Source organism: Uranotaenia lowii, chromosome 2, assembly GCF_029784155.1.
Source record: "Uranotaenia lowii strain MFRU-FL chromosome 2, ASM2978415v1, whole genome shotgun sequence".
In the NCBI taxonomy this organism is placed as follows: Eukaryota; Metazoa; Arthropoda; class Insecta; order Diptera; family Culicidae; genus Uranotaenia; species Uranotaenia lowii.
The window spans coordinates 430720126-430745173 of NC_073692.1; the positions used below are offsets into that span (position 1 = coordinate 430720126).

Genomic DNA, 25048 nt, shown 5'->3' on the forward strand with positions numbered 1-25048 from the left:
ATTTGAGCGTAAAAAAAACAAGTTGTCATGCGGACATTCTGCCTCAATTTTGGTATGATTGTTTTCAGTTAAAATTTGTAGGAATTTAGTGAAATTCAACTAAATATATTAAGTCTTCCAAAAGTGGATACCAATAGAAAAATTATAGGATGTAGTTTTATCAGATTACGCAGGCTGGTTGAACATGAGACCTTACATTTCAAACATGAAAAATAACAAGGTCCACGCAGTTTTGAGAGGGATTGTTTTTAAGAAATAATGTCGTTTTAGTGAACTTTTCACCTAAGAAAGGATAGAAAAGCTTGTTTGTCACATTAAAAATGAAGTAAGACATCATTCGAAGCCATACCTAAGCGTATTTGAAGAAACGAATCTGTGTTAAGTTGACTTGGGTGGTATAACGTGGTAATGGGATTTGGTTTGGTTCATCATCCAAGCACACATGAGATCATGACAAGTCAATATAAAGATACTCCCACGCTCCTCGTTAAAATGGCTCGAAGATGTAAGTTTCCCTCTGATTCAACAAACTTATTCAAAGATAGAGCTAGTACCCGAGCAATGGAGCTAAGATAAGTGATTCAATTTAAAATAAATTTACCATGTAGATAGTTATAATGTTGAGTTTAAACTTGTTGTTTATCTTAATAATAACAAACTGAAATTTTTGAAAACAATAATTAGAAAAGACTTTTAAATTTGGGGGATAAATAATTTGTTTCTCGAGTAGATACTCTGGAATCGAGAATGATCCGCCCATGACCGATGTCTACGATCTTAGTAGACCGGGGGCAGAAAACAACAGAACACATCGGCTGTTGGCTGCTTGGATCCGGACTCCGGTATCGTTACACTTGCTGCTCTGTTCTTCCCCTAGCCCCTTCCGCAATCCTAGTAGTCCGCGTGCTCTCGCCGCCAGCTTTGATCTTAAAATACATCCACCTGCAAAACATTTCACCAAAATTTCATTCCTTCGCGTCTTTCGTCGTTCACAGAGTCAAGTCAACGTTAACGGTTATTCGACTGGGAAACATGCTGAAAATATAGTTTACTCTCTCGTCCACCCACTCACTGGCTGCTCGTTGCTATTACTACTATCCATGTTCTGTTTCCATGTTTCCCACCTGGCAGTCACCCATCACACGACACACAAAACCCAGGCGGCTCGCGGCGGCCCAAATGGCAAACGGTCTGCTAGCTCCCTAGCTAGTTCAGCAACAGCAAATCGTCGTCGTTTCAATAAATTTCTGATCTCTCCCCAAAAACTACCACCACAAACACATGTTGCCACAAAACCCCATCACATTTTATCGGGAACCAATATTGTAGGTACAGTCTGTGAATGTAGACCACCCCATCATTCCACGCGATGACTTAGAGAAAGGGAGGGGGGCAGTGAAATGGCCTCCACCTTCACCCCGTGAGAAATCGATCGACCTTTTACGCGCGGGAGCACACACACGGGAATCGATCGAACTGCCTGCCGGCTGACTGCCGGAATTGCAAACACATTACACACTAAATTATCGACTGCAAGATGTATTACCCAGAGAATCGTTTAGCACCCAGAAGAAAAAGAAAAACGGCCGAAAACAAGAACCACACTCTCCAATTCACACGGTTAGGCTCTGCTCCTCGTCGTGTCTAGTGATGAGTGAGCAGGCGACTTTTCGCCGATCAAAATTACACCAAGAGCAACAGCACTGCACGCCACGCCGTGTGATTACACTTATCACAAGTGCTGTGCAACACTATTATAGGAGCTCGAAATCCTTACCCGGTTCTATTTATAATGTCACCGCAGTTCGTACCAGCCGCAGTCAATACTCATGTATGTATGTGTTGTTGTTTTCTGCACTACACTACACTCTAGCTGGACTCTTCTGATCTGTTTCTTCAACCATTTAGGTTTTACACACTGCAGTACCCACTAACTGATATGATGTAGTGCCAACAACCAGCCTATCCCGTTTAGCCTTAAAGATAACAACAACCCAGCACTGTGTTTTATTGAAACGAGTCAGCCTCTACTCGCCCTCAACCCGCCACGCCCGCCGCTTCGTCTTCTGTCTACCCGAACCGAGAACACCCGAGAGTTTAGGTAGGCATTTTGATAGTATTGTTATCGGAAGTACCACAGTAAAGAAGGGCTGTAGAGAGAGCGAAATAGAAGAAAAAACATCCTTATCAATATTGCACTATGCCAAGTTGATACACAACACAACGATCACAAACGGTTGACAAGTTGGACACACCGCACATCAACCCTGGACAGAATCCTAAACCTCGGTAGAGACTGTGAGTAAGGAAGCGGGAAGCCGGTGGGAGATGAGATGGTGAGTGATAAACGATATCATCTTCAAACCTCTATACACGTTGTTTATCACGGAGATGAAATAAGAAAAAAATAACTTCGCTACGGAATTTTGGGGGCTGTTGTTTAGTGGCATTGGTCAGCATCAGCAGCAGTAGCGTTTGCTGCAGTTAAATGTAAACATTAGGTACCTAGGTACAGAGATATGCCGGCTCAGAGTCGAACGCATCTTTCAAGAAGAAGAATTTATGGCATTTGAACCGATAAGCGATTTTAGAGCGCTAAATTTTTGTAGCGATTGTTTAAGGTACAGATACCGAAAAATGTGTCATTTTTAGGTTGTCTCTTTGATAAAAGTCAAATTTTGAAATCTCTCGATAGAGCACTAAATCAATTAAAAAATGTTCAGTTTTATTTTGATACAAAACTAATCCATATAAGTTGCGTAAATTTGAAGTAGTTTACACAAATATAATGTGTAAAATAAAACATCATTTGTTGAATTTACAGCAATCGTCATTTGATAAATAATTTTATAGCCAGATATTGTGAGCTTCTACAGATTTCACGTCATCACTCAAACGCTTATTTGGTATCGCATTGTTGTACCGGATAATACTGAAAGCTTTTAGCTCTAGCTAGCGGCAATATTTTACTTATTGGATTGCAATTTCCGCTGGATACAAATCTTTAAACTTCATTTGATTTTTCATTTGTAACAGCCTTTGAATATTTTTTTTAACAAATCTTAAATGAATTCCAAGTCATTGAAAACAATATCAGGGAAAAAGTCACAGACGAAATGCACCCATCACCTAAATTTTTCATTTTGCAATTTATCTACCGTGGAACGGTACAAAAGAATTACACATATACAATTTGAAAAAGTCAGTCCCCGATCTACTTGATAAGAAATTTTCAGATTTTTTTTAAGTAGCCATAAAAGTTTAAAAAACGTTTCTTAATCCTCTACTGCACCTAGTATGATTCATTAACATTTCAAACTATATTTTTAAATAAAAAAAAAGATTTCGTATATTTCTGAAACAACTAAAATAATTGAAAAACAGGTCTATTCTTTTTTGCAAAAATTACACAGTTGGATTTTAATAAAATATTCCCAGTGAAAAAAAATTCTCATCTTTTTCATAATTAATTTAGTAGAGTAGAGCTTTGTAATGCAGAAAAACGTGATTTTGATTTCAGTGGAAAAAGTTAAAGTTTATTGTTCAACATATATTTTAAATTTGAGTCAGTTGCTTTGGGTTAAATTATGAAAAAAAGTGTTCCGGTTGATGATAAAGTTATAACATATTTTGCAATGTTTGCTTGGAAACAACCCCGGTATCAGGAAAACAAATCTTATAAATATCTGCAAACACATCTGCTAAGCTAACGCTAACTTTGAGGATTTATGCAAAAACCAAGTTAAAAAATGAACAAATAAGGTGTTAAAATCAAAGAGACTCGAAAGTGTTCATCAAATTTTCTAAAACTATAAGTTTAGTTATAAAATGCCGATTACAATAAAAAAGTGTTTTCAAATGTAAATAGCCTTTCCCAACAAACATAAAATCGCATTAGAAATGAAATTGTTAACAATGTAAAAATAAACTTAAAGTCGGTATAAATCGGACAATTAAAAAGTCCGCCATGTTTGTAAATTTGTTCTCCCGCGCGGGATTCAACCTTGTTATTCTCTCTGCGATAAGCAGTGCAACCAGATTGCTAAAAATCATATGGTTTATTCGGAAAAATTGCGCTTTCTTGCATACTTTTAGGATGTACGTAGAAGGTGATGGATATCGTCCAATTTGTATAAATCTTATCGCTTAAGCCAGAAGTTAAAAAAATGTTAATTCGGTAGGTAAATGCTGTTTTTTCGAGTTTTATGCGATGATTCTATAATGGATATGAAACCTATAACAAAGGATGTTGAGAAATATACCTACAAACATGTTTGCTGGGGTTTCAAAAATTGATTTTGCCATCCTGAATTCGAATGATCTGTCAGATTCTATCAAATTTAGTGATATTTGGTTTCAAAATTTAAAAATTACTATGTTTTGAGTAAAATCAATCATTTATAATGGACAATCCTCTTTAAAAACAAAAACTGATTTCGAATCTATGTATTATCCTTCATTTGACAAGAAAACGAAATATATTATATAGCTTTTAAAATTTCAAAGAAACAATGATTGACAAACTTTACCTCAAGTTTTTAAAATACAATAGAAAAAATGTAACTATTTCTGACATTATTGAAGAACATTTATGAGCTTTCGGTATCAAAAATTCAAAATCCACAAACAACTTTGTTGGAGACTACTAATTTTTTAACTCATGCTTTAAAAAAAAATTAATTTTGATTAAAAAACATATTTCAAAATATCATTGAATTCCAGAATGTGATAAAGAAACTTAAAGGACGCCTCAGTTTTTCCAGAAGTTTAATCATAGTTGAACATTGCCTCGAAACCTTTGATTCGAGTACCTTAGACATGTTCTGAAATGTTGCTGAAATATTTCAAAAGTTAACCCTTGAATCTCAAAATCTAGAGCTGGCAAAAAAACAAAACGGCATATTTGGATATGTCGCCCTCAAATCAGTCAAAATCATCTTTCAAACCCTCGGCAAACGGAAAATCGTAAATTGTGTTGCCTGTGCTATCGAAAAAAATAAGTAAGAATAATCAATTTCATTGAAATAATTTTGTTATTTTGTTTTAATTCTTCACTCGAAGCACAAACATGTTTATTTAAGTGAAGTACCATTCACCGTTGAATCATTTTAACATTTTTAAAGAATTTATAGGGTGTCTCCTATCGACATAAACACACCCTCATGAAAAAGCTCTTGAAAATTCTGTACAGATTTGCTAAAAATTCATATAACTATTTGAGTAAATTTTCTCTGGAATTTTCTAAATTTTATTTAAATTTTTGACACGGTTCTCGCAAATTTTCGAAGGAATCTTAACATACTCAACTTACTCCACAATAGATCAAATAAATTGGTCGCAGTGGATTTGCTCATACAAAAAAAAAACATACTCAACTTTAAAAAGTGTAATTCGAAATTTTCTGGGTAAATAATGATCAGTAATCGAAAAAAGGTAATTTTGAAAGCACAACTTGAAAAAAATAGATTTGTACCCCGATAGCAGATAATTTACTTTTTAACTCAGCAATGTCAAATTTAATATTGGTAAGCTACAAAAAATCACCGTGCCGTGCGTAAAGATGATCGCCTAGTGTATAGCTCCTGAATTCAATACCACAGAAATATACAGAATATCACAGAAAAATTATAATACTAGCATTATCAAAATTTCCAAACTTCAAACAAAGAGTACATGATTAAAAATTTAACTTATACCTAATTGCTTTTTTTTAAATTATTGTAATGAGGTGCTAAACTTCGACAAATCTTAGAAACTTTTTGAATTTCTCTTCTAATACTTCGAGGCAGTTTTAAATTCTGAGTTCCGGTAAAATTTTTGAGTTTTTTTTTTCAATTAAGAGGTACCGTACCATCAGGTTTTTCAAAACTTGAGATTTTCTTCTTACATATTTTCAAACTGTTGAATTCCGATTTGGAAACTTTAATTTTGATTTCCTTTTGTTAATTTTCCCTATTTTGATTCTAAATTTCCGGTTTTACCGGTGCGATTTTTAATTCTAGGACTTCCCGGTTTTGTGGCCACCTTGTCAGTCAAATTTAAGCTCAATCGGACTTGATTTTCAAAACGCTCAAAGTTTCGGTTTTTTTAATTATCAAAGTAGATTTTGATGGTGAAAATGAGAGGGTAGAATTTTATTGAGAAGCATTATCATCACATACCAAATTTCTGTTCAGCACGCGCCTACTACTATCTTCTTCTCTGTTTGTGGTTTCCCACACTTGAGTTTCTTCGATGAAGGAAACTCGCTGGACTGGTAGCATCGACCATATGTCCATACGCGCCAACTACTATGAAATGGTCGATATAGTGCGAACTTACAAAAAAAAAAATGGTATGTAATCGCTCAGATTAGCTCCCTTAAACTCAGAACGAATCTATCGATGGATTGCCTTTTCAGTTTGTTATCATCGCGTTTCGATGCAACCGAGGTTAGGTTGCGAATCGGTAAGGTCGATAGTCTGAAAACGGACTACCGACCTATGCCGTGTTTTTTTTTTATTCAAGCATTCAATCTATGAAGATATTAATCACCATTATCATTCTCTCCAGAAAATTAAAATTTTGGCAAAAAAAAAAAATCAAAAACCCGGTATGAACTTATTGAGATTTATCGACAGAAATTTCCAAATTTTCCAATACTCTGAACATTAAGACAGTTATAGAAAGAAAAATGTATGTTTTGAATTGGAAAATGAATGTTTTGAATCAACGGCTGTATAAAAAATGTATGTTTTGAATATAAATTGCCTGATCCTGATACAATCAAATTAAGTAGTTTCAACGTTAGAACCTAACACTCTGAATGTTTATTATAAGTCGAGAATAACATTCAGAACTTTTTCGACAAGATTGTCTTATTTAGAGAAACGAAGCCGATTACCGGTATCACCATCCCTAGCTAAGCTAATCGATCGTGTAACTGCAAGGGAACAACCAGACGGCCGCTCTAACCCAGCAGATGTAGTGCACTTAACCAAAGGAAGTACGAACATTGAATTTCAATTGCTCTATCATAGCCGGCCCGGTCTAGTGTGATATCGTCGGTAAATGTGACATTCCTCATTGCTCGGACAAATGAACGCATATTTGTCAACAAATCCCCTCCCAGTAATGCAATGCCAATGGGAGGAGATCCAACTCTGCTGAACTGAAACTCGGACCAGAATAGTGTAATTCAACATGTTGTTTATCGGAAACAACACCTACGACGGTGACCTTCCAGAAAACATTTACATCCCTCTCCTTCCACGTTTCAATATCTCATCTCCGGGACTGCTGCACGTCCGTCAGTGTTTTGTCATTTGATTAGGGAAAATTAGTGTATGATTTTAAAGTTTGAGCAGCACAAACAATGACACTTCTTACTCATTCATCATTATCTTTACGGCTATGCGGACAAAAATTGCCGTAGTGTGATAAAATCTTCAACGTGGGTATACAATTTAGGAAAACGCTGTCAAAGCTCTCGTTCCTCCTTCTACCTGTTTCAACAACAACAATGAATGGTCGCCAGACGGAAAGCTTCCGCTAACACGGCACCGAAATTGAGTCAAGATTAGGGAAGGCAATCAATTGTGCCCTGTCTCGAGATTGCTTTCGATTTGTCATTTGGGGGGACAAGCAAAACTGGGCGGAAAAATACACTCCGTAAATCCCCCCCGATAATACTTTGAAGACAGATGGTCCACGTGAGAAGGAACAACGGAACAACGACACGAGATGGGCTTTAGTGTAGACTATTAAAACAATTGAATGTCTTACGTTTTTATTGATAAAAGTGGTTCGATGGATTTGCCTCGTGTGATCATTACTATTTTAAGGAATTACATTATGAGAAAAAGATAAAAAATGGAGCCTAAATTTGAGACGGTTTATTGAGTTTAGTGTTTTACATTAAGTAATACACCGAATAATCGTGCCGAATATCACCCTAATTTTCGTTCTATCGAACATTCGGCTCACCGAAAAGTTGAACTGAGTATATATCCGAATTGACTTAAGTAATCCAAGCAGCTTAAATTTATCCCATAAGTAACACATTTTTGAAAATGTTTTTCAGTGAAACTACCTAGTAATGTAACGTTCACATGTGCAAAATTTTGCGACGATCTGTCAATTGGTTTTTAAGATAGTGTTCAATTAAGAAGATCATGGACCAACATTTCTGTGGAGGAAATTAATTAAACGACCTAAGATCATATGGTAAATTGTTCAATCAATGAGATCTAGATGATCTAACAGTGAGCTAAAATTAGAATACATGTGATGATGATTGATTTTATGAAGGTGAGGAATTTGTGAGATTTAATAAAGCGCAATCCGGAAGTATCTATTGAAGAAATGATATATTTTGTATGGTTAACAAAATTATTGTTAACGCCAGTTAACAATGAAAGAGGCCTGACTTCATGTCTGAATATAAGTTAAAAATGCTGACCATCGATGAAAAAAATGATATACGGTAGTCAAATCGTGCTCTAAATTGTTGGACTACTGCACTATGGGGTTTGAGGCGGCAAAAAGTCAAAAATTAACTTCATTGTTGTGATATTTGTCATATGCCAGTTCGTAGTTTTATATTTAAGTAAGATATCCTCAATTTTTTAGATCATTATGTTAAGCACTTATCGGTTCACAGACATCAGACTTAGAAAAAATTGAAAAAATGTCTTCAGATCCCATAGTATTCAAACCAAATTTTCTCCTACAAAAAAAATGCTACATCAATTTGCAAAACATCGTTTGCAAGCTTTTTTCCCAGCTTTCTATTGAAATATTTTTACACGGTTAACAAAAAAAAAATGTAAAAAATGATTAATTTTAACATTTACTCTAAGGGTTTAAACATTTTGGTTTCCAAAAAAAAGCCCAGCGTTGCCCAAAATTTTTTTTGTCTCTTAAACATAGCTAAGGTTATTATTAATCGAATGCAAGAAAAAACAGCTGCATATACTTGCATCATTAGAAGTTCTGATAAAAACAAAAATGGGATTTTTTTTAACCATTTTGTAATTCTAGTATGTTTTAAGGAAAACATCATTTAGCAAATATTGTTCATAACGTGCAGGAAAATGACTGAAATTGAATGTGGCTAAAAGTTATGATAGAATTTCGATATCTCAGGGTGGCCAGTGGATGTCCATAATCGAATTCCCGGTTTTTTCCCGGTTTTCCTGATCAATATTTTAATCTTTTTTCCGGCTTCAACATACCCAGATACATACTTTCTATACCGTAGAAAAGACATTTTACAATTTTATAAGATAAAAGAAAATGAATCGTATTTAAATTTATACCCTTTTGACTCTGAAGGCCTCATATAGATTTATTAGCTCATCAATTATCAATATCGATTTTACTCAGAATTGATGAGATTTAGAGCTTCCTAACAACATGTCACTAAAAATAGAAGTGATTGAAAAATTTCGAATTCAGGATTGAAAAATCCTATGTAATTTGAAAAAAAAAAGAATTTTGATTTCTATTCTAAGTTTCCAGCTTTAAAATCTAGGTTAATTTTAGTTGCATAAATTGATTTGTTTTTCAAAAGTTTATCCTTTTCACAGAAATTCTCAAAACAGACTCTGATTTTGAAGCTGTATATTTCTTTGAAAATTGTATTTCCATCTTTTTCTTAAATTGTAAATTTGAAATTTTAGTCTGATTTTTTAATCAGACCTGAATTCTGAATATGAATTCTTCATCTGCATTTTGAGTCGGACTTCTGTATAAATAATAGAAATTTCAATCCGATCTCTTAATTTTAATTTTCTACCTGAACTTTGAATTCAAATCGAAAATAAATTCAGATTTTGAAACTCTCTGAATTTTGAACATAAATTCTGTGTGATACTTTTTCGGCTAACAAGTGTAATAAATAGCAACAACGGCTTTTTATTTAGCATTCCAACGTTTCAGTTCTTGATCGATCCTTGGAATCATAAGTAAGTTTTTGTTAAATTGCTGACCGAAAAAGTATACCAATAATCCATTGAAAGTCGACAAATCACATACGAATATTATTTCTGAATATCATATTTGAATTTTTAATAAAAGGTCAAAATTCTCTTTTTAATTTAATTATTTGAAACAGATTTTCTAAATTCGGACTCTTATGGCTGGTTATTTCTAATATTCAAAGAAAAAACTCAATTCGACACAAAAACATGCAACTCCATCTCTTGTTGAATCATAACAGAAAAAAATTGACCAATTTGTATCTAAAGCTTCTGAAAAAAAAAATCTTATGATTATGAACTTTCCTATTAAGTATGTGAGTATATTAAGAGGAAAAATGATTTTTTTTGGTGACAGTTTTTCCCGGTTTTGATTTCAAATTCCCGGGTTTTTCCCGGTTTTCCCAGTGCTGTTTTTAATTCCCGGTTTTCCCGGTTCGCTGGCCACCCCTGCAGGAATAACAGAGATAAAAAAAACTACTCTTTCCCGAAAAATTATAAAATTGTATTATTTCAATTTTTTTTTATTTATTCTTTTTTTCATCATACAAAACTGAATAATCATGAACAAAAATATCATGAGTCAAAACTCATGAATACAGAGTTACTAACAATTTTTCGTTTTGGAAGGAATTCCGAATTTTTTTCAGGTCTTCTGCGGTTTTTTCCCGCTTACAAATGATAATTTTCCCGGTAAGTATTATACTCGTTTTTTAATATAGAATGATGATGAATAAAAATCTTCAATGCCCTCTAATTTATAACAATTGTTGACCGGTAAAAAATCCAGATAATAGTCTTTTCGTATCAAATTGACAGATTTTCATAATTTTTTAGAAGGAATCCAACGAAATTGGCATTTATTTATTGTTTTATTCCACAATCTCAACAATTTTGCAAAAAAAAAATCCGGTGAGCCTCTCCAATGTAAAAATTTGAGTTTTTCTAGAATTTATAGATTTGAAGAAAAAAATTGTGAAGTTTTTATGAAAATATGTAAAAAATACATCGACACATAATATCACATCAGCTCGTCAACTTGAATAGGGATGTGTCTTACAAAACCTAAATTCATCAGATTGCTGAATTTTTTTTTTTTTAATCCAAAGCTATGTTTTAGAAAAAATGTTTTTTATACAATTCTTTTGTAAACTTTAGTAGTGCCTTAGTCATTTCAAGTAATGATTCATGAAAATATAGAAAATCGTGAATAAGACAGGGCAGTTTGAATGTAAGATATTATTTTGTATCAGACCTTAGATTTCGACAGGAGCTTGATTTCGTCACAATTTTTTCTAGGACTTATATGTCACTTTAAGCAAAAATTTTCCTAGGAAGATTGAAAATTGAGGTGCCGAAAATTCTATAGAAATCGCATTTTTAGGTTCATGCCTGAAATATTGTACCTCGGGTAACTTTTGATTCCGACGATAGAACTATTCAAGAAATTCAGACATACTAACTTTATATTCCAACCATCATTTTGCAAAATATCAATAAAAAGTGTAGCGTAGTTTCTGAGATATTGAAGTTTGAATGATAATACAAATTTTAAGTGACAGTGCGCGTGCTTCCAATTTCTTTAGAATTATTAACTTGCTTTGTATGAAAATTTCAAATTTATACATTTTTACACTTCCTGTAACTTTTTTGGTGTTTAACTGTAATTAATGTACTGTCAATTTCATTGATTTTTTAAAAATGTTTTCAATTCCGTTGATACTTATCGTCAATATTGCCATATTTTTTTCAATTTCGTCAATCTGGTCTGTTTTATCAATTTCGTTGTTATTTTTTTTATTTTTATTTTTTATTTTTTTTATTTTTTATCTATTTTGTCAATTTAGAAATTTTATTAAATTTTGTTAAATTTGTCAATTTTTTTATTTTTTTTTTCATTCTTGTTATTTTGCAGTTTTCGTCAAAACTCAATACCGCGTCAATTTCGTCATTTTTTCGATTTTATAAATTTTGTTAATTCTGATATTGTCTGTTTTTTCCATTTTAAGTTTTAACTAAAACCTTTAAGCTTGGAAATAAACTGGTCCAAACCGTCGCTTATTTTTACATGAAATCATATGCGGTACTAATGATGTCAAAATTGATATAATACATTACAGTACAAACCCGAAAAAAAATGCAGCAATTTTTATGACACCCGAATTTAACCCCTGATAAGCCGAACCAGAATCTGGAAACAAACACGAGCAAAGTGTGAACGAAACCGGCGCAGCTTGAGTTTCCTGCTTTTCATCTGCAAGGTTAGATAATCGAAAGTGAATCGTCGACGACGCGTTACGACGAACGATGGGGTTGTTTCTTGTTCTTATACGCATGCGGAAAAATTCATCTTCAGATAGCGTGTCATAACAAACATCTTCTAGCTGTATAATTTAAGCACCTATAACATGTACAAGTGATAACAATCACTGAGCCATATTTATGTTGGTGACAGAGTAGTAGGAATGCAAAAGTCCAAGATAATGAGCGAGCGGAGGACATCTGAGAAAATCTAGAATTAACCACTCACACTCAAGACTCAAGTTAGCAACGCTTAACGGTGACGTTAACCTGGCTGAATACCATTGGATCAGTCCGTTCGTTGATCTTGCAGCCGGGAGCCGGGAGTACAATGGCAAACGTTGACGCGGATACACCACTTAACTAGGCGTTCCTACGTAAACATCCGGCTGACTGTTGCTGTAACACTTTGTCGTCGCTTATCATTGAGGTCAGGACGCCCGAGAAGCCGGAACGGGTTGTGGGGATTTGGATCATCCGTGAGATTCTTTACGGGAAGTATTCTGAAACAGTGACTAACATTACGAAAGACAACAGAACTTCACCAACACATCGTTCAACAATCAATTACATTTTAATCCATATTATTTATTTTCAGCTACTTAAACATAATTACTGATTGGAGCTATTTCCTTAATCTGAAGATGCCGGCGATATCGAGCTAAGCCCCCACAAACAAGGTAATTGGTTAAAATATGTTTATCGGAATGATTGGACCGGGCGTTCGACGTTGTTAGATTTAATCCCGAACATCCGATTTAATTATCAAACTTTTTTTTATCCAGTTTGAACCGACTGTACAACTGTATTTGACTGATAAGAAGCACGTTTTGTACATGTCGTTTCATTGAACAGAATTATCAGTTTCAATGGAAAAAGATAAAAGAAATAACTACCTTAAATTGGAGCGGTGCTTTAGAATATTGAATCTTATTTGAGAATCGACATCGAAGGACTGACAGTTCTGCAAAGGGATTTTTTTTACATTCTTAGCTTTCTTGGTGAATTCCAACAGGCGCTACTTCTGCCAATGTGACCGATAGTTTTTTTAGGTGATAAGCGACTTTGCGACACCATGAATTGGATAACTGAGATGGTGATCAATGGTGTTAACCTGTGCACTTGATTCAAAATATTTATTAACACATTGCGGACCAAACATGATTTTTCGTTTGCCAGTAGTGTGTTATATTAAGGGGCATAACTCAAATGGTGTAAGACTTACTGTAAGTTTAATAATGAGACTTCATTCTACAAAATAATTCACAATATTTTCGGTAACTCAAAAATATTCAATTTTAAGAATTTGGTTCAGATATAGAACGCCGAATTTTAGTGTGTTGTGGCCTAAATTCCTTTCCGGTCCTTAATGTGATAAGTCGACTTTCACGAAAACATGTGCAAAAATATACGATTTTTTTTCGCTGTTTTCAAGTTTGGTGGTGTCAAATATGGTGATCTTGGTTGCCAGTTGAAGCCAACTTTTTTCAGCATCAGATGTCGCAACACATTGATTGCTGGTTAAGCTGTGTGACATGTAGCGCAGTCCTGCTCGAACTAGTAATCCTTAATGTCATCTTCACGAACAATGGGCATCACTAAGCTTATAATTACATGTCGATAACGATTGCTGTTGACGATTACCGAATGGTGGTGAAGAAATCTGCAGAACTGGCTCATACAGCTTCATGATTTTTGGTGATTGGCAATCTATGAAGAAAACCGGTGTTAACTTATTTGGCGTATACGCATCCGATAGAGTTATCATTTGGAGGATGCTCAATAGACTGAGTCGATTTGGGGTCATTTTTGAATTTCTCAAACCATGAGGTCTAAAAATCTTCGTTTTGGTTCAAAACTCATCCATGATTTTTTTACAGAATTTTTAAGTAACGTTTACATGAGTAAATTTGAACTTCTAAGTTTGCATAGGAAAATTTAATATTTTATATTGATAAATCAACATAATTTTTGTTTCTTCTGTGGAGTCGAGCCTGCTAATTGCGCCAATTTATAAATTCTCTAAAGGAAAAGTCCCGTTTAACAACTTTGTCGAAGACCTTAACTTTGTATCTTATAAGACAAACAAGTTATAAGCCGTTTAAGAGGGGTATGTCTTTTGGAATTGATAAACAATAAATTCAATTGACATCACTGCTGGATGCCTAGCGAGGTATTGCATAACTACTGACCTAATAAGATACAAAGTTCAAGTCTTCGACAAAGCCATTCAGTGGAAAAAATTCTTTAAAGAATTTATAAATTGGCACAAAAACCATAAGTAGGCTTGGCTCCACAGAAGAAAAAAAAAATTATGATGGTTTCTCAGTACAAAATATTTAATTTTCCCATACAAACCTGAAAGTTCAAATTTACCCATGCAAATCTTACTTAAAAATTCTGCAAAAAATCATGGATGAGTTTTGCACCAAAACGAAGCTTTTTAGACTCCAGGGTTTGAGAAACTCAAAAATGACCCCAAATCGACCCCAAATGCTCAATTTCAATTTTAAGCTTATTTGGTAAACACTAAAGGTCTGCTCAACAGCTCAACCATTTGTTCTAGCCGAATCCAAACAGTCATGTTATTTTGAACTATTTTCGCACAAATGTGTGTTTATTCAATTCTAAAGATTTGTTTTTTTGGAAATGAATTAAAAATAAATCGTATTCATGTGTTTACTTGAACATTGAACACATGAAATGTACTGATATTTAAACTTTTCTAACTGGAAACCCATGTTCTTCTGATGTGATGATGCAAACTTTCCAAATGCCATAAAACTTAGAGCAAATGTCATGAAGCTATGAAGCTCGATTACATCTCTGATCAGTGTAACTGAATAAATCGAAAAGGGATTTTGTGTATGCAAGGAAGAAACCTTTTTTTCCAAATAAGGTTAGCAAATCCTAATGAAATTCAATGAATATCAATAAGGCATTCCAGTACAGTGATAAAATCGTGTCAAAACACACAGAACTGGGAAAAACTTATTGAAAATATATTACTGTAAGCAGTGTTCCGAAAATCAATCAAAACAAACACTCAGGATACGTTTCTTATTTGAAACATTCTGATAGTATAATAGGAAGGCGCCTCTCGCAACTGCTTCGCCCGACTGGTATGCCATCTCGATCAGCGTTCCAGCCGAGTCGCATCATTCAGAATCATCGGTTTTGCAAACATTGCATATCGAAGATGAGTGAGATACAAACTGATCCATTCTGAATGTCACTCACTCAGTATCCGCCTAGCTTATTTGAAATTGAAAACACAGCGGAAGTGACCATCTTTCCCTCACAAACACAACTACAATTGGATTTTATTCATACTGGTGTAAAAACACGCTGTAAAATCAAATAAATTTATTAATTGGCTATGTTTAAAATCAAATAATATTTGCTAATGATCGGTTGAATGTATCACTCACTCACTGCCTGAACCATTCACTCCTGATCCTAGATTAACATGATTCGCCGTATGCATCGCTCTTTGGTGAGATTCCAATTCGATGATGGTGCTGTACTGTTTTGGCAGCAAGCATCGTGCGAGGTGATCTAAATTTTAGCGATGAATAGAACGAACAATGATCGGATAGGTCCAATAGCAATCAATAACAAAACCCGATCGCTGTACGTTCAGTTGCGAAGTGCAATCAGGAACATTCATAGAAAATGAGTGATATTCGGAACACTGACTGTAAGTAACACAGATAAATAGAATACCATTTAAAAAAAATACTTTCACAAAAAGTTTTGAACGAGTATTGAATTTTGTTTGAAGTTTTGAAAAAGTACTCGAAAAGTTTAGAGTTCAGACATCGAATGTTCAATGGTTTTGGTGACATTATTTTCCCTATAACATTTTTGCTTGAAATATGCATACATAAAGAATAGTAAAAAATGTGATACCAAGAGTATCTCATTATTCGGGTTAAGTGCTTTTATATAAAAAGTTATTGATTTAAAATCATTGCTTCTAAAAATGAGTCCATAAAGTTTTACGTTTTTTTGAAGCATTAAAAAATAAATGAGGAATCTTGAAGGCTTTGAAAGAAAGCCTTTGGTGAAAATGAATCGAATAATAAGGAATAAACGTTAAAGATAAACGTTAAAGATAAACGTTAAAATCAGATTTATTTTCAACTCTTGTGAACACGATACAGCTTTTAGTTTAAATCTTTGTTTTTCAAGTATCTTCAATATGAATTCCAGCTGAATTTTCATGTACCTGAAGATAAAGTAGGTACTAAGGAATTTATTAACCTAAAATTATGATAAATTAAATATTTTTGGCATTTTCGGTCTTTTAAGTATATCATACAACTTGGTGGTCTTTTTCAAGGGAATTATCAGTCTGTTGGTTGCTGTTAGTGTCGTTTTTATCCAACGGTTACGAGTCCAGAATTCGCTGCTCGTATTCTGGAACGGATAAAATTCTGGAACCCTAAATGTTGGATAAAAACGACACTGACTAGAGCAACAGACTGATAATTCTTTTGAAAAAGACCAACAAAACTGGTCGAAAAGTCGGGTATTTCAAAAACAATTGTTGTTTGATCTACAGAATCTACACCCAAGATTAAAAAAGTCAATTTCAAAAATTCTCGAAAATTTTGAATCGAAAAGGGTATTTTATAACAAAATTCTTAACCTGAAATCTCTTATTTGAATTATGAATCTTTGATTTTCTATATTCTATTCTTCAATTTTTTATTCGTAATTCAACTAATGAATCCGAATGAAAATTCCGAATAATGAAACTCTGATATTTCAGTTCTTTATCACCGTTATGGAACTTGTTTAAGTTTTATTGTGGATGGGAATTAAGAGTAAAAAATTCGAATACAAATCTTAAAAATGGTTTGCAATTTTAAATGTTTTTTTTTAAATGATGAACCGAATTGAAAATCAAGAATAATAAACTGGATACAGATGCCGGAATCCGATCACAGGCAGCACATTTTGATTTTTTTCAAATTTGAAACCAGAACATCGGAAAGTATTCAAACATAAGCTAATCAAATATTTTTCTGCTGGGCGAATCCGGGATATTTTATCTCAAAATCTTGCAAAATCCGGGCATTCGATTTCAAAGTTAACAACTCAAAATCTGGCAATATCCAGGCAAATTTGGCAGTTATTCGATATTCGGGACTAAAGACTGCAGAAAAATTCATGCACCAGCAACTTTTGTGAATAACTTCTGATAGCGTTTTTCAAATACGGTCTTTTGATATCTATCAAAAAGTGAGAATTTTATTAGGAAATCAAAGACAATCTTTAATGTAAAAATCGGTCGATGAATTTTTTGACGGGCACGTCTCGGTGGTCGAGTGGTTAGCGTGGTAAGACGGTAATCGCTAGGTCCACTGATGGCATGGGTTCGATTCCCATCTCGGTACTGGATGTTAAATGTTAATCTTAAGTTGTCCACGTCATTTATTCAGTCTGTAATGCCTATATCGGCTAAGACGGTGTATGTCTTTATAACAAATGTCTTATAATCCCATTCACATTTGGCCTCCTGAAAAGCCAATTACCAGTTTTAGCCTTCCGTACAGTCAACTTCTACAGTTTTCAACCTGTTTTCAATTATGGTTATCTCTTGAATTCTTTGTTTTAAACTGACTCTCAAAGTTCATAGACACAAAAATTGAAAATTTCCAAAACCGTCGAAAAAAATTGATTTTTTCCTGAAAAATGCGTTTTTTGACCATAAATAACAAATATCTACAATTTCACACAAAAGTGAATTTGAGATGATCGATAGCAAACTCAATATGAGAAAAAGAAATTTCAAATTTATGCTACGTAGTCCAACATTTTTGTATTCATGTCCAAGAACTTCGTTCCTCTTAGCTAAATTTCATAATTGGAGCATAACTCAAAAATTGTTCTATTAATTTTGAGTCAGTTGATGAAGTTTACGGTTTTTTTTTCAAATTTTCGTAACTAGTGTTATAATTTTGAGTGTGATTTTTGAATTCTGGAGCTGAATTTAAGTGTCTATCGACAATGCACTAATTTCTTGTTATTAAAACATTGTTAATGTTCAATGCTTACTTATTTTCCCTGCTTGACTCTGATTACTCAAAATGAATACATTAGATATAACACACACAATCAGATTATTGTTGCTGTGTGATAGATAAGGTTTTCACAAAAAAAAACGAATAGAATCCCTTCATTTCGAAAATTTTGATTTTACAATTTCAATCATGTTTAACAGACAATGACAGACATAAACGTAAACATTTGTTGTTGCCTTTACATGTTTTCTATGTCCATTTATAATTTGTTACTTTATAAAAAAAATCTGAAACTGAATTTTATTAGCTCTCAAAAAACTAACCCCGCTTATAGACGGGGTTTTACAAAATCAGCATTACCCACGCGAATCATATTTTTAACTTACTTTTCGTACAGAATGTATCAAAATGTTGATCAAACAATCCATACTAATGGCTTTAGCTTCGTCTAAGAAATGAACTTAAAAACTTGTTTTTCCTTTGAAATCTTTGTTCAGCGAAATTCGAACTTTGGAGGCACGCGTTTTAAGTAGATATGGAACTTGTGGTTGCTTGGGAATTTATCTTTTAATGATTTTCAATCTTTTCATTCCCTTCATTTCTATGCAGCTATACCGGGCCTTTCTTGAAAGCTGATGACCGGATCGTGTACATAAGATTCAAATTCGGCGAGCAGCCCGATAAAAATGGTATACGTATTCCGAATTCTTTTGAAGTTGAGAAGGTAAAGGAGAAAGTGAGGGTGAGATTTGAACATACCGGTTAAGATAATTTTGTATAAATTTTCTTTTTTCTAGATTTTTGAAAACATCACAAGGCAGCAAGTTCACCAAAAAATGTTTTTGCTGCAAATTGAAACACCATCTACGCCTGCCGATAGGTGATCAACAAACTCCAACCACAACCATTAAACACTTAGCACGTTGGAGGAAATCCACACTCGGTTTCACTCGATGATGGCACTAATCACTAAGGTGAGCTCGTGTCCCCAAAAACAAAACCGCGGCGAGAGATGGCTGAATTCTTCCGACTGCTCCGTTTGCTCACGCACTGCAGGCCGAAATCGGTTCATCACGTCTTCGCGGAAAGATTTGCAGACTGCCCAATATGCGAAGAACTACTTTGTATACCGGTTCTAAAGGGTCGGGACGAGACGAGGATGATTACGTGCCACGCTCATCAGCTCAAGTGTATCGGAATGCGGCTTACATATCGGTTACTTCGTCGCTTCTGATCAGCTGTCACTCGATTATGGGCACTTCGAATCGAGCTCTAACTGCCATTTAATCGCTTTTAGCACTCAATTTCATCGCACACAAAACACGCACGCTGCTGTCCGTAAAAAAATAACTATTTGCCACTGCTGCTGCCACTGTTCACCAGAGTGTTGTCCTCCACATCAACAACATCAACTGCTGGCTGCGGTGTGGCTTAGCGAAAATGCGATGACGCCCCGCCATGTTTCACAGCACGTCAGCGGAGTCTCTGCTGACGCTTTCTGTTGTTTTTGCTGTTGCTGCTTTTGATGTTGATGATGGGTGGAACTACTAGTGATGATGACGCTTGCGGCGGTGGAGCGACTTTCTAAAATGGCACCAACCCTCACAATAAATATAATGGCGACACGTCACATGAATGCCCACAGAAATTGGCAGCCCAGGGCCCGGTACAGTACGGTACAGTACAGTCGGTTCTAGAAACTCGGTCGAAGCTTCTTGTTTTGAATCACAAATTTGCAATGCAGACCGCAGCAATGCAGTCGACAATCTGATCGACGCATTTACGTCACTGAACACCCCCCGGCCTAAACTGGACTATAGGTTCCTATAGCTCGTTCGACCGGTCGCAAAAAATGCCAGCTACCGTTGTCTGTGGTCTACTGAGCTCGGTTTAAGTCACACATTAGCTTGACATACCTACCCGCTCGCTCTTAATGGGTACATATCTACTCTGTGAGCCGCAAAGATCAAGATATAGTGATATAAAAAAGTCACAATAACACAATATCATGCCGCGAATAGTGCACACAGCGTTTAATTATAATTCTAAGAATTTTTGCCGCTCTAACCAGTTTGCTGATCGATACGCTGATGTGAGCGCCGCCAGTGTTGTGTTTAGGATTAGGCAGGGTAATTTTAATTTTTGTAGAGGATTTCTTGAAACGTGAAATCTGACGCAACTGGTTAAAATGCTTTTCGTGAGATAATTAGGTAGTCGAAGATAATCAGATGAATCGAAAATTTAATGTGAGTGCCAAATGACTGTCAAATGCAAAAAAAAACATCGAAATCTGGTGTTACCTTAAAACAAAAAATAATCAAGAATCAACTTAAAAATTTAAAAAAAAAATCCCAGAAAGTCTACTTTTTTTATATTTATTATAGACATTTTACCACGGTTGTGGCTTTCGTGTCTCTAAAACTAAATTTTTATACAATTGTTTTACAATTTTTTTGAAATACTAAGTAATTTTTTTTTCCTGATGGTCATTGTTGGCAAGCACAGTTTGCACGGATCCCTCTAATTCACATTCACGTCGTTCTTTTTCATACTTCCTACATTCAATGAGGATGTGTTGTACTGTAAGGAAAACCCCACAGCCGTTACAATCAGGTCTGGATGTTTTTTCGAAGATGTAAGAGTGTGTTAAGCGAGTATGACCGATGCGCAATCGGGAAAGATTTCGTTGTTCACTCGCAGATTTCCTATTCGTTGACTTAGATACAATAGATCTTGTTTGTCGTAAAAACCTGCTGGATCGATCCCACTGTTTTTGCAAAACGTTTTGGATACTAAAACTGATAAAGTGCTTGGCGTCAGAACATGGTACGGGAATATCAAACGGTACTTTGCCACGGCCTTCATTTGCTAGCTTATCTGCTTGTTCGTTGCCTTTGATTCCCGAATGGCCTGGTATCCATGCGAGAGTTATCCGGTTGTTTGTTGCAATTCTTGGTTTAATTTCCTGTATCAACGGATGGTCCGTTCGCCCACTACTTAGAGCATCGAGGCAAGACGCCGAATCAGTCAAGATCAACACATCAGTGTCTGCTGTTGTCACTGCGATATAAAGCCCATATGCTTCTGCTGAATATATACTACAGCAATTGGGTAGTCTATAGCTATTTGAAATGGAATTACAATATACTCCAACCCCAATCTCGCAGCCTAGTTTCGATCCATCCGTGTAGATTGTTTTATGATTCAAGTAGGTATTTTGTTAAAAATTCCATAAATTTTGGAACAACGGTCATACTTGAATAGCCAGCTTTTAAAATCTTTCGCAGTGTATCATCAATTTTCGGTTTCTCCGCATACCATTTTTGTGTGGAACGTCTTAGCACAGGATTGATGTGGGGAATAGATAATTCTGTTATTTGTCTAATGAGTTCGGTCGCTCTTTTTACTGATGGAGAATTTTCATTGCAATGGTTTTTCGACAACAAACGAATTGCAGTATGACTTAAGCGTTCTATCATTTTTAAGCGGAATGGAACACAACCTGATTCTACCAACACAGATTCTACCGGGCTTGTGCGAAAAACACCAGATGCTTTTCGGACCTCGTTGTAGAGAAAGTCTGCTGAATCGAAGCAATCGAAAGATTCAATTCAACCACTACCATGGTGGGATTAAAGGGAATCTTTCGATTACTATGATTCAGTAGAATTATTCAACCAAGTAGGCTAACAACACATATTAGAGCCCAGAAAGTCGATTTTAAGCATAATTTTTTTATCGAGATAACACCAGAACTCGACATTTGATGTATTTCTAAGTCATTTTGCATCAAAATTACAATTTTAACTTTTCCGATTTCTTTTGCAGCCACCACCCACCACACCCTCTGGTGATTTTTAAGGGTACAAAACTGATACATTTCGTGCTTTGAGGCACTTCTGAATCGAGTCCGATCGAGCTCAAATTTTGCACAGGTCAGTTTTTTAGGCCTATCTATAAAATTCATATGGTCGGTTTTCGAAATTTGACATGAACCAATTGGTTGCCTCTTGTGTATATGCCTAAACATCAGTATTATCTGCATGTGTAAATAAGGTTTAAACATATTTAAACAGAAAAGAAAATAACAGAAGCATAAGGTATCCAAGCATATTGAAAATATTCAACTCGAACTCTCAACTACATCGCTTTAAAGTTATCCTTTAGGTTTTTTAAACAGTCTTGTCAAGTTTATTTTTGTTTTCCAAAAATGGTAGCCTCGGAACATACTTTTTCCGAGAGCACTTTCATTTTTTTCATACAGCATTCGGAATTGTGAACCTTGAAGTTATCTTTTTTGGCACATCTTAAACGAAAATAAGTTTATATGAAGAAAGTCCACAAAAATGAGCATAAGTACATACGTAGCTTTAAGCTCATTGGGCTCGAGTGTCGCGTAAAACGTGACAGCATTGTGTTCCCGCTTCTTATGAGTCAGAAACTATGATATTTACATACATACATTCTTTCTGTTCAATAAAACTGAAGGTCATCGAAAATGTTTGACACGTGATTTGAAATTTGAATTTTTTTATATAAATTTCGAAAAAAATTAAAATATCCGAAAGATTGCAAGAACAAAAAAACAAATTTTGGAAGATGGAAGTCATTTCACCTTTGTTATTCTTGATTTTATTCAATTTGTCGATAAAAAAATTACTTGATTTATATGATTGGTGCAATGATATAGTATGCGATTTTGTTGCATACAAACTTTCGTGCAATTTGTTCCAATTTTTTTGTTTTTCTCAATATTTTTCATTGTCTCTCCCCCCTTCCTCGCGAAGTTCCGAATCCCAGTGACAAAAGAAGGATTTGAAATTTGTTCCGGCCTTATTTCGGAAAAAATATCTTATTCTGCTTTTGTCACTCCGATTTTTTCAAAAATCCCGAATGATGGAATAAATAAAGCTTAGGTATTTTGAACAAAAATTTGATAAATTCTTCGAAAATTCAAACAGTTGAAAGAACGAAGGCCAAACTGTAGAAGATGTGAATTATATCACCTGATGTTTACGTTATTTTTTAAATTTTCTGGATTTGTCCTGGCTTTGTCTCGAATTATTTCTCGAATATCCGGGAATGAACCGGACAATTTGGAATGCTTATTTTAAAGATTGTTTTTAAAACTCATTCAAAAATAATGTCGTTTGGTAAATATATCCAGAAGATTAGTTTTTTGGAATAATTATTTCTGTTTCGTAAAATCATGCCAAACACTGATATATTGAGTAATTTTAGGAATGGATGTTGGTAATTCACAATATTAATGTTACAAAATTGTCAAAATTGACTTTAGAAATGCACAATGAATCAAGTGAAAGATTGCTGGGATCAAGCAACACAATCTACACTTTGAGAATTTCAGACTTTGATATCAACCAATAACGACGCCGGCCAAGTCCGTGTAGTCGATAAGAGGAAGGGAACTACAGCACATGTGATTTTCGCGGAGGCCGGCTGTACGCCATCCCTTCACAAATCTCACGCCGAGTATTAAGGGGGTAAGGGTAATGCGGCTAGGAGATCACCTTTGTAAGTGATTAACCACTTCATTAAAACCTGCGCTCCTAAGTCCTAAAGCTACTAAGTTTCCTTGGAAAACTGATGTTTTCTTCTCACAGTGAAAATTAAAAGCAAAAAATTCATAATATTTGAAATAAATTATTCATACTAATACTTATGCTTATAAAGTGAGCATATCCAGGTTTTATTATTATTCTAATCGCTGTTATTCTAGCTGAAACTGTCGTAAAAATCGTAACATTTATTCAAAAGTGAACAAAATATTACTTGTTACTTCATCTATTAAATGGAAGGAAACGACAGGAGCATAGGAAATAAGATTTTTAACCCATATCGCATAACACTAGTCAAAAGTGTCTCCTAATCATATTCTTTTCCCTCATCCACAAAAAAATGTTGTCTTAGTATGCAGAGCTAATTACGGTCCTAAAGCATGAATATATTTTCTAGCATCCATTTTTCTTATATTCCTCTCTATCTATTGACTACTAGGAGGTGGCCGGCGCCATTATTGATGTTTAAAGAGAGCATCGGTTTTGTCCATTGTGAATGTGCTGTCAAATTGATGGTCTTGGTAAATTCCGGAGTAGCAAACATTGGTAATGTGGATGTCGTTCTACTGAGACACGTCTGCGATCACGGAATTTTAAATGCAGCATTTGTATATAATAAAACAACATTTAAAAGTTTACAAGAAGAATGATTTATTGATTTTAAACCATGTTTCATGTTGCATTTCATGTCCAATGATTTAAGGTGAATGTGAGTAGTATTAGTCAATCAAGCTAAGCTTATCTAAGCTAATTAGATTTAAATATCTCGTTAAGAAATATTTGATTAACAATTTTTATATGCATTTCGAAGCAGGTACTACTACACTACCGTACAAACATATACCGATAACATATTCGAAAACTTCTGAAGCTTAAAACGTTTATAAATACTTTTTAAGGAAAAAAATCAGGTATACTTTTGTTTTATTCATATCACAGATGAATTTCTTCTTATGAAAAAATCAATTTGTAATATTGATATTCTATGAATACTTTCACAACGTTAGCAAAGAGTTCATTAAGTGAGACGCCTTAATATGAACAGTCCTCATGAATTTGATGCTTCTTTTTATATCACGTTCAAGGTACACCCCTGCCCACTCGATCTAAAATGAATTCATCCATCAAATACCTAGCGCAGGGAACATCTGTGTCATCGGGCACATTTACCGATGGG

At 34.6% G+C, this 25048-nt stretch overlaps 1 protein-coding gene and 1 long non-coding RNA gene across 30 annotated transcripts in view; one reads left to right on the forward strand and one right to left on the reverse strand.

Moving 5' to 3' along the window:
• The window catches only part of LOC129745656 (plasma membrane calcium-transporting ATPase 1-like), a 150458-nt gene that overhangs the window by 50138 nt on the left and 75272 nt on the right, over positions 1-25048 (reverse strand). Inside the window, exon 1 of one of the 29 annotated variants that reach the window (XM_055738906.1) lies at positions 19893-19911. The exons of 21 other annotated variants lie outside the window; for them this stretch is intronic. The gene's annotated coding sequence lies outside the window, so the exon portion shown is untranslated. Of the gene's footprint in view, positions 1-601; positions 1057-1124; positions 1144-1437; positions 1456-1546; positions 1750-1777; positions 1929-19051; positions 19074-19501; positions 19521-19892; positions 19912-25048 lie in introns of those variants that run through there. 7 more of the 29 variants (XM_055738903.1, XM_055738899.1, XM_055738902.1 and 4 more) reach the window with 7 other exon arrangements.
• Positions 12433-20541, forward strand: LOC129745657 (uncharacterized). The gene is made up of 3 exons (XR_008737164.1): positions 12433-12940; positions 18902-19034; positions 19090-20541. It is a non-coding gene; the product is annotated as an uncharacterized LOC129745657 (long non-coding RNA).